Source organism: Solanum lycopersicum, chromosome 11 (assembly GCF_036512215.1).
Source record: "Solanum lycopersicum chromosome 11, SLM_r2.1".
Classification (NCBI taxonomy): Eukaryota; Viridiplantae; Streptophyta; class Magnoliopsida; order Solanales; family Solanaceae; genus Solanum; species Solanum lycopersicum.
The window spans coordinates 55,335,445-55,345,936 of NC_090810.1; the positions used below are offsets into that span (position 1 = coordinate 55,335,445).

At 33.0% G+C, this 10,492-nt stretch overlaps 2 long non-coding RNA genes across 2 annotated transcripts; both read right to left on the reverse strand.

Moving 5' to 3' along the window:
- Positions 1–135: 135 nt before the first annotated feature.
- Positions 136–2,078, reverse strand: LOC104644744 (uncharacterized). The gene is made up of 3 exons (XR_003244317.2): positions 1,967–2,078; positions 1,054–1,230; positions 136–920 (listed from the first exon to the last, which is right to left on the reverse strand). It is a non-coding gene; the product is annotated as an uncharacterized lncRNA (long non-coding RNA).
- Positions 2,079–5,941: 3,863 nt separating this feature from the next.
- LOC138339607 (uncharacterized) lies at positions 5,942–6,659 on the reverse strand. Its single transcript, XR_011212468.1, has 2 exons — positions 6,566–6,659; positions 5,942–6,255 (listed from the first exon to the last, which is right to left on the reverse strand). It is a non-coding gene; the product is annotated as an uncharacterized lncRNA (long non-coding RNA).
- Positions 6,660–10,492: the final 3,833 nt, after the last annotated feature.

The following is a 10,492-nucleotide window of genomic DNA, read 5'->3' on the forward strand; positions in this document are numbered from 1 at the left end:
GCATCAATCTGGTTGTTCACTAATGACATGCACTTTTTTTTGGGCATATATATTCCTCTAGATAGTGCAACATGTAGTTTGTCATGCGAGAAAGCATGTAATGGTAGGTATACCCCTACATTTGATATCGTTTGACCTTTAACTTTATTTTTCATCATACAAAAACATAGATGTATTGGAAATTGTTTCTGAATAAATTTGAAAGCTTATATTTCATTTTCGCGGGGGAGGGGGGGGGGTGATATTTGTATTTTTAGAGTGAACATTAGGTTTGTGACAATATTTGTTTCTATGCATGTATGACCTTCTCGTCAAAGCCTCCACAAATCAACCATGTAGCATTACATAAGCCATTTGAGGGGTCCAGTTTTCTCAGCTGCATGACGAGTGCATTTTCTTTCAAAACAAATCTAATGAATAAATTCAATGAATTATCAATTGTTATGTACATGTAATCGTTTAATTCTTTTCTTCTCTTTTGTGCTATGAAGTGTCACAATAAGATAACTGTAAAAGTTACGATGAATTAGTCATCGTACCTATGCGGCTGAGTTCATTTGGCGTTAAGGTGTTTAGGTATAAATACAAATCATATCTTTACTAAGATCGATTCTATGTAGTCTTGCACTCTGTAGTCTGGTAAATATTTAGCGGTTTCAAATAGTATAACTCGAGTACATTGTTCTCCACCACACACTTCAAGTCGTAAGTAATATCTGTTTAAAAAGGAAAAGGGGGTGGTTATAGTTGTATTGTTTGGAGTAAACATTTGGTTTTTAGCATATTTACCTGTTATTTTTTCTGCATGTATGACATTCTCGTCAAAGCCTCTACAAATCAACTATGTCTCATTGCATAAGTCATTTGATGGGTCCAGTTTTCTCAGCAGCATGATGGACGCATTATCTTTCAAAACTAACCTAATGTGTAAAACTAAAAGAATCATCAAAATGTTATGTATATATGTAATCATGTAATTCTTTTCTTCCCTTTAGTGCTATGAAGTATCACAATAAGATAACTGTAAAAGTTAGGATAGATTAGAAAACCTACCTATGCGACGGCGTTCATTTGGCGTTTAGGTGTGTAGGTATAAATAGAGTTCATATATTTATCATGGTTGATTATATGTAGTCTTGCACGTTGCAGTCTCATAATTATTTAGCCGCCTCAAATAGTATAACTCGGACATGTTGTTCTCCATCACACACTTCAACTCGTACCCAATATCTGTTTAAAAACGGGAGTCATTTAAAAGTTAAAGCTAATTTATTTTTTAATTAGTAAATGTAGAATCAAGTTTTACTAAGTCTAACCTCATTTCATATTCTACATTCTCATTGTTGCAATTATTAAAAGATACAATATGTTCTATAACTTTCACTTTTTTTGCTACACTTTTTGTAAGACGATGACCATGACTCATCTTTATCCAGTATATTTGAACTTTTACTAACAATCCAGCAAAACGCCAATAAACGATATTTATGATTATATATAAATAATAAAAATTAAACTAATACAAACTTCAAGTAGCGCTATTACAAGTCATATGAACTTTTTTTTTGCCTAAAATACTGAAATTTTAAGAAATCGTAAATAAGTAAAACAAAAGGGCAATGTTTGTATAGTATTAACTATTTTGAAGCAAGCTTCCTGAGAGTCTAAATCACATAATTAGTATTGATAAATAAAATCATTATTTTATCTTGAGCGTAAAAACATATCGTCACAATCCTCTAAATTTTGGAAATAATTATTCAGAAGAGTATATCTACAACACAAGAGAAATTGTTAATAAAATCAAATGAATTTAGACAAAATCATTTTAACTTCATAAATTGAAATATTACATACTAATGTATATATTAAGTAAAAAAATAATTATTATATCGTAAAAATTATATTTATTTTGACATTGTACTCGATGTTATGAAATAAACCCTATTAGGATAGAATGACTTACTTCATCAAAATGGTAACTCATATTCTGCTAAACTTTGAACTCAATCAACGATAATAAATCACACATAAGAAATTTTAAATGCAAGAAGAAGAAGAAGAAGACTAGAAGATCAGAAAAAATGTGGTTGAGAAATGAAAGGAAATCCCTCTATTTATAGTCAAAAAAGGGTAGTATGAACAAATATTTTGTGTCTTATCTGAAAAATCATGACCTTTTCGAGAAGTCACAACACTCTGAAACAGTTACAACTTTTTGAAAAAGTCACAACTCTTTGCAAAAGTCACAACTTATTGAAAAATCACAACTCTTTTAAAAAGTCACAACTCTTTGAAAAGTCACTACAAATAGAAAAATCAGAACTATTTGAAGAAGTCACAACTTATCAAAAAAGTCACAAATCATAAAAAAATCATATACACATGTAACGCACGAACGTGAAACTAGTATATATGTGCACACTATTTGATTGGTGACCAAGACAACACAAGTTGTACCAAAAGTAACTGGTAAAATTTAATGGTCACCAATCAACTTACCTACCCCTCTTAATTCCACATTAGAACCTAAAAGAAATTAAGCTGAGATTTTTTTTTTTTAAAAAAAGAAAAAATTAAAGCAATTTTTCTTGGATGTGATGTATTTTTTTTGTACCAGAAAAAAATTATTGGGGCATATATACTAAATTTTACAAGAAATAAGTTTGATCATCAAAATAATAAATCCAAATTAGTCATTGAATCAAAGAAACCAAAAAAATCATGTGAGAAGGATCAAATATATCCCTACATAAATGGTTTTTTTCAAAAATAGTTTTTTTAAATTATTATTCTTTTAATTTCTTTAGAGGAAAATGATGATTTAAGTCATTTATGTAACAATAGAAGTATATATAAGCCACTCTTTTAAGGAGAGTTATATCAGCTTTAAATCACAAAGTTAAGAAGTATATCACTCTTTTTTTCTAGAAAAAAAAGGCATAATATATAAATTTGTCATTTAAATTCACCTCATTTTATATCTATGCCCTTCAACTTTGGTTCAGTACAAGTAGACACTCAAACTTGTATAGAATTAAATAAGTAGACACATGAATCCTACAAGCATATTTATGTATTATGCCAAAAAATAATACATGTGCTAATTGTATTATATAGTTTATTTAATATTATTTTTATATATAATAAACCATTGTGTTAATTATATGGAACATCTCAAAGCACAAGAGATAAATGCATTTCGGAAACTGAGTTTTTAAGTAAGTTAAAATGAGTTTTTGGTCAGCTTCAAACACCAAAACTCCTAGCGCATGACGAGTTAAGTGTAGTTCCAGATATGGTTGGAGAGCTTTTGGAATGGTCTTTTCAATGCCACCAGGTTTACGCGATTTTCAGTACGTATGAATGAGTTATGCATTTTGGAAGTTGGGCGATTGGATTAAGAAAAGTCTAATCCGAATTTGGGAAGGGAAAATTGGACTTTTCCTTAACTAAGTACATTAATTCATTTTTAGGAATTAATTGGGGTAACAAGACTTTGTTCAGTTTAAAAAAATTAGAATTCACGCTAGGGCTTGGAGAAGAGAGGAAAAAAAAGAGAAAAGAGGAAAGAAATCAAGAATCACCAAGAACATTCGAGCTTTGTCTATGGATTTCATCGGGGATGACCCCTACAAGATATGTGAGATCACATAGCGTTGGGTTAGTTCACCCACGTGCCAACCATGTTTCAATTCAACGAATTTAAGTTTTTGAATGTTTAAGAAAGAGAGTTCTTGAGGAACAACGTTGAAAGTTTCGTTGAGTTCTTGATAGTTGTGTTGTTGAAGTTTCTTGATGATTTGATTCATGTTTCCGGGTGAATTTCATTAAATCTATGTTATGTTGAGGGTACTAATGATTCTAAGTGTTTGGGGGAAAGAACTATGGAAGATTAGAGGGTTTAGAGATGAAAAATGAAGGAGAAAAGTGGGGAGTTTTCTGGGCAAGACATGGGGTGCCGCGCTGACCAAAAGTGCCACAAAAGTTCCGCTGAACTTTGGCCTCTGGTGCGTCACGCCAGCCAGAGTTCCCCAACTTGCTCTCTGAAGTTTGAGGGTTGGCGCCCCGCGTCTCTTTGAGCGCCAGGGACACCAGTTCTCCCCATTCTTCCCCCATCTTTTCGTACTAGTTCCTTAGTGAATGTACCTATGTTTTCTAGTTGATTCTAACACTCTAAGGTACATCTAAACATCATGAAATCATGAGCCTTGAATCCGATCCAATTCAAGGAAAGTTAAGATCAAAGTCAAAGAAGTTAAAAGTCAAGTCTAGAAGTTAAGAAGCAAGTCAAGTCAAAGCAAAGTTCTTAAAAGTTTTCAAGAGTCTTTAGCAATGTTTTAACTTTGTCTTTAAGATTCAAGTTTCAAATTAAGTTAAGAGTAAAGAGTTGAGTTCATTTCTCAAAAAGTTATAAGGGAACTAAGTATTCCCTAAGAGTTCATAAATGTTTTCACATTTGAGCAAGAAAGGGAACATCGATTCCAAGAGAGCATTTGTGCTAAGATTTGAGTAATTATCTCAAAACAAAGAAAGAAGTTGTTTTAAAAACACATGAGCTAAATATATTTTTGGGATTAGTATTTAGCACCGATATGGTGATACAAGTTCATATTAACCCAAGTCTCCATGAACCGTGTAGCCATCATGGGTATTAAAGGATCATACTTTTTAGACGATCACTTAAGTTAATCTAGTGGATCCACTAAGTTGAGTAGTTCTATGCGCCGGAAAAGTATAGGACAATTCTGGCAGCGTGGGCAAGACGATGTATCACCACTTAGGCTCATAGTGGTGGTTGTCAGTTAGAGAATCTCCCACAAAAACTATGTTATTTCATTATATAAGTAAAGTTGAGTTTGTTATTGCATTTTCTTTAATGAATTAAGTTGTTTTCCACTGTTTTACAAGCTTTATTTATATTGCATGTGTATTGTTGCTTCATATTGAGTTAAGTTATTCATTGAGTTGAGAACAACCAAGGTAAGTGTTCCCTTAGATTAAGTTGTGTTTGGCATTCTAACTCGCATAATCGTACATTAAATGTACTGATGGTAGTTGGTCTGCATCGTCTTATGATGCAGACGCTGGTAACTAGGATCGGCATCCGGCGCACCCTTGATCCAATGAGCAACTCAGAGTCAGTTGGTGAACATCCTTACATTTCAGAGGATATCTTTTATCTCTTGCTTTCTAGTTTTCAGTTGTTAGGATGTTTAGGAGCCATGTACCAACATCCCTCTTTGTTTTAGAGGCTTCATAGACATGCAATATTAGTTCTTTAGTCTTATTCATTTCAGTTGTAAACGTTTAAGACACGTGTTGCCACTTTGGCTAAGTAATTACTTTTAAGTTATTTTCATGAGTTATCTCTTATGTTTAAGTCTTCTGCTGACTAAATAAGTGGCCAAGGGTCCGCTCGAGGCCAACAATGGTGTTTGAGTGTCAACCACGTCCAGGGTGTAGGCTCGGGGCGTGTCATCATGCATGGTTAAAATAATTTTTTATGTATATATAGTAGATGTCAAATCGCCTACGACTACTTCGTACGTCTATTCTACAAATTTAAACTCCTTTATTAAAAATCCTTGCTCCGCCACTATCACTAGAGACCAACTTTCATTTTTTGTTCTTTTCAAATGTAAGACTTTTCAAACGATTACAAGAAGACACTGATAAAAAAATTGAAGCAAATCCATTACATTCTCAACTCAATAATTGAAGCAAGAGGGGAAGGTTAATTTATTGGGATGTAGAAAGGGAAAAAAAGGTTGGAGACTCAAAAATAAATAGCTTAAAATGATAGATTTCTACCCGACTTACTATAGTGTTAAAAGGGACCTACAATATTAAAAATATGTTTACTTTACATTCTTGAAAAGTTCTTTCTTTTATTTTTTTTACATCTCTATTCATATTAATAAAAATGCAAAATCAAAGGTATTATACAAATAACTAGATACATATATTATAATTTACGAGATACGTGTATTACAAAATTCTAATAAACTTCTTGAAAAACTAAGAGATAATATTAAAAAAATAAACATAAAGGTGTAAATGCATTAATTCCAACACTCCCCTTAATGCATTTACTTGACAACTCCAATGTCTTCTCCAAGATAGCAAAACTTTTCTCTCGAAAGTGCTTTGGTTAATATTGGGTTCCAGGGAATTTTGGACCCGTTAGTTACTCTGTTTCGCTGACTGATGAGAGTCCCAATGAAGTAAATCTATTTTGTCATCTAATGCAAACTATCACAACAAAATAAACATCTTGGTAACTAAAACATGAGTGAAAATCATTACTTTGTTATCTAATTCTTGAAGTCATCCAGAGAATATATGAATTGTTATTGTGATGAATCTCCAAAATCAAGCAATCAACTTTCTGGAGAAAATTATCTCAAATTCCTAAGTGTACTAGATTTCTTTTACAAATGTTTGAATGCAAATATAAAGAGAAGAAACCAAAAAGATTTAACAAAGCAAAATTAAGAATTAAGAAACAAGCTAAGAGAAGTAAACAAAAATCACAATATACTAAGGAAATAGAATAACTTACATCTATCTATTGAAGCACCACTCATTTTGGTCAGTAGCTATGGTTTGAGCAATAGATTCCCCACAAGCTTAAAATGAAGCGACCTTAGAGACCCAAGTGACACGTTTTGAAGTCGTGCGAACATAGGACATGAAGTTTCAATAATATTAGCATTTTAATATTAATATTTAACATAATAAATTGCTTTATTTTGGAGTTATAAGAATGAACATTGGCAGCATTTGTGTTTTAAACTACCAATTTAATTATGCTATTCATCTTTGACTCGGTAGCCATGTTACTTTTGGCTTTATTGGTTGAATTCATTGTAGAGATAAAAAGATTTCAATAAACATTGGAATGGATAACTTCTACATCATCCATTAGCATTGGTTGTCCATCACTTTATTTTATTCTTAATTCCTCCATTACTCTTTGTAACCTATGTAACTCCTATTGTAATCTATGAAACTCCTAATGTCATTATCTTCACTATTTACTACCTTCATTATCTTCCTATTCATTTCTAAGAAGACTTCTTGTAGTATAAATAGTGATGGTCTTCATTTGGTTTGCAACACACAATTCATAAGAGAAAACAAAGAGTGAAAGAGTTAGTCTAAAAGAGAGTTCTTATTAGTTGAAGGGAGGTGTTCTTTTTTGTGGAGTTTTGGACTCAACTCTTGTCCAAAGTTGTTGAGTTATAGTTTGTGAAGGTTGTTGTATCCTGGAGGGGACAAGTCAAAGAGGATTACTGTTGTGCGGAATTCGAAATAATACGAGAAAATATAAATGCGAAAAATAAGACAACAGATTTACGTGGTTCACCAATAAATTTGCTACGTCCACGGGGAAGAGAGGGAGCAGTTTTATTATGGAGAGGCAAAAACAGAATGCAGAATAGGGTTTGCCATAACGTCTATATATATAGTGCTAAGCTACGCCCTAACAGGCTTGGGCCCAACATACAGAATTGACAGATAATTAAGGGCCCAATACAACAACATTGTATACCGTCGGGCCGGGGGCGGAGACCCCCAGGCCAGGGGGCGCGTCGCCCCCCTGGACCCCCCGACTCGCTGATCGGGCAGCGCGACCCCCGTCCTTTCTGTTGTAACGAGTCCGATTCAAGGCATTCAACAATTACTGTTGGACCGGTGAAAACATTTGCTGCAGTGGCTTGAATCTACTTAAAAAGAACGAGATATCCACGCCTCAGCCTGAAGAGATTACTTTCTTCAATTTATTTTCAATTGTAATCTTGCAATTTTATTATCTTGTAAGTTTTTTTCACTAACATCTTGAACTGCTCACCCTGATGTCTTTCGCAATTGAGATGTGAAATTAAAATGTGGTAAGAGCATAAACCAATAAGCAATGAGAAACTAATCCAATACCTCTCATCCAAGATCTAGTTTTTATATAACACACAACAATTAGCAGCAAGACTATGACTTCTAATTCTGACAATAAAAGTTTTCATCTCGAACTGAAGATGATTTCTTGGCTTCTATGCGGCAATAGACACTCCATGTTGCTGAACAAGATTTTCAAAAAGTGAAAGCAAAAGGAAGTAAACAAAAATAGAAAGCTTATGAGGAAAAAGAAGAACCTACATTTCTTTTAATTATTAAAGGGATTGCCAATCGATCTCTATGTTCACCCTTGTGAAATTCTAGTAGTGGTTTGAGAAATGGCTAGTCGGAAACATATATATCAGAGAGGGAAGAGAGCATCCCTTTTACTGGAGGGGATTGGAAATTCGGGCAATCCTCGATGATCAGCTCTGAGAGGGAGGAGGACAGTCCTGATTCAGGAACTGATCGGAGCTCATGATGGCGAGATAAATGTAGCTCATAAAGAGTTGAGGGTAGCTACTGTTGTTCCAGCATTGACTGAATTTGAGTTAAATCAGCCATATATAGATATTTAAGAGAGGTGAAGTTTTTCAGAACTTGGCTCCTTAATGTTTTCAGATTGCGTATGGTAAGTCTTTGAATAGATCAAGGCAACTCCCAATGTTCTATCTCTTCATCACTACCATCATGTGCGATCACTAACTCTCAGAGACATGGTAAACACCACACCTTTCGACCGTTCACCAATTTCACTGGCTATATATGGTGATTTTCACTTCTTTTATGTTTGTATTTGGTTGTATCTCATCAATTATGTCTCTTTCAGTTTGTGAATTTTCGGCATGACTACTTCCACTCCACCCTAAAGGTAAATTATCAACATGTTCCTTTCCCGTCATTTTTCCCTTCCGAGCTTCTCTTCTTTCAACCACATTTTGCAAACTCTAGAATTGATAGAGATCCATACAAGTTATGTATTTCACAATAATCTTCCATTCTTGAACCACCGCTACCATATTTTGCAACTCTAGAATTAATAGAGATCAATACATGTTGGAAGTAATGTCCTAAGCTGCTCCAATTTGTAGAGTGGTGTCAATTTCTCAAAGTCATCATATCTCATTGAATAGGGAAAATGCCCAAGTACCCTCTTAAACTATGACCAAAATCTCAGAGACACACCTTAACTAAACTAAGGTCCTTGACTCCCTGAATTTATTTATTTTGTAATTTTATACACCTTCTGTCTTACATATCACACTCCCTAACTACACACAATTTAGGCGTGTGAGAGATATTTTGATGTCATGTAAGCCAAAAAGGTGCACTAAATTAAAAAAAAGTTCAGAAGGATAATAGGACCTTAAAATAGTTAAGATGTGTCTCTGAGATTCCGGTCATAGTCTAGGGGTACTTGTGTATTTTCCCTATTAAATATACTTTGATCCAACATATGAGATCCTTTGTTCTCTTCCAACCTAATACAAAGTTTTGAAGATGTAATTTGGGCTAAACCATTGAATGTTCCCTTAAGAAGGATTTGGGACCTTTCAAATAATGATCTTGGTCTTAACTCAGAAAATATTTGTTGCCAGAATCTTGAATGGATTTGGCAATCCACATATTTATTTTTCCTAATAGAATCTTAGTATAGAGTATATAAGTGTGTCTCTGAAATTTCGGACATAGTTAGGGGTGCTAATGCATTTTTCCTATTTTGTTTCTCAATAATTGAGACAGTATTATTACTAATTGCAAAATCAAGACCATACTAGTAAGTCTTCTCTAAAACATTATCATCATGGTCTCAATTTAGGTCCCAATTGATGGGATTTGACCAAACTAAGTCATTATTTAAACTAGTTCACTATAATAATTTTTTTTTACAAAACTAGTATAAACGTATTTCTGAGTAACGTTTTAGAGTATTTTTTTAAAAAAATTTAACGGAATAAAAACTCCAAAAACATACTCCTGAGTAATGTTTTAGGTGTAAAACGTTACTCAGGATTACGTTTATTCATTTAACGTCGTCAGCTCCGTCAGTTATTGTCAGTTGAATTTTTAAAATAAAAATGCCCTGAAACGTTAATCAGAAATACGTTTATACTAGTTTTATAAAAAAAAAACATATTATTTTGGTGAATTAGTTTAAATAATGGTTTTGTTTGGTCAAAAAATCTAATTGATAAATTAACTTTAAGTAAGTGAATGCATCCTTAAGGGAACCTTTTGGGTTATAGTGTAGAATTAAATATTTAATGACGTCATCAATCGTCCTATAGGCTTACAGTAAGTTGCTGATGTGTAATAAGAATTATTTATGTGTATCACGCAACTGATACTTACACTTTGTTTGGATGATTGTTACGTATTGTTTCATAATGCATCGTGTTATATTGTAACATATTTTATTATTTTATTGAATACAATATTTGGATAGATTTTATGCTTCTCTGTCGTTACATAATGTCACACATCCATAGTTTTAGTGTAGGGTACGACGTAGAACTATTATGAAAAGGTAGGATAAAAGATAAAATAGGAATATTAAGAAATAAATAAAGATAAAATGATATGAAAATATAAA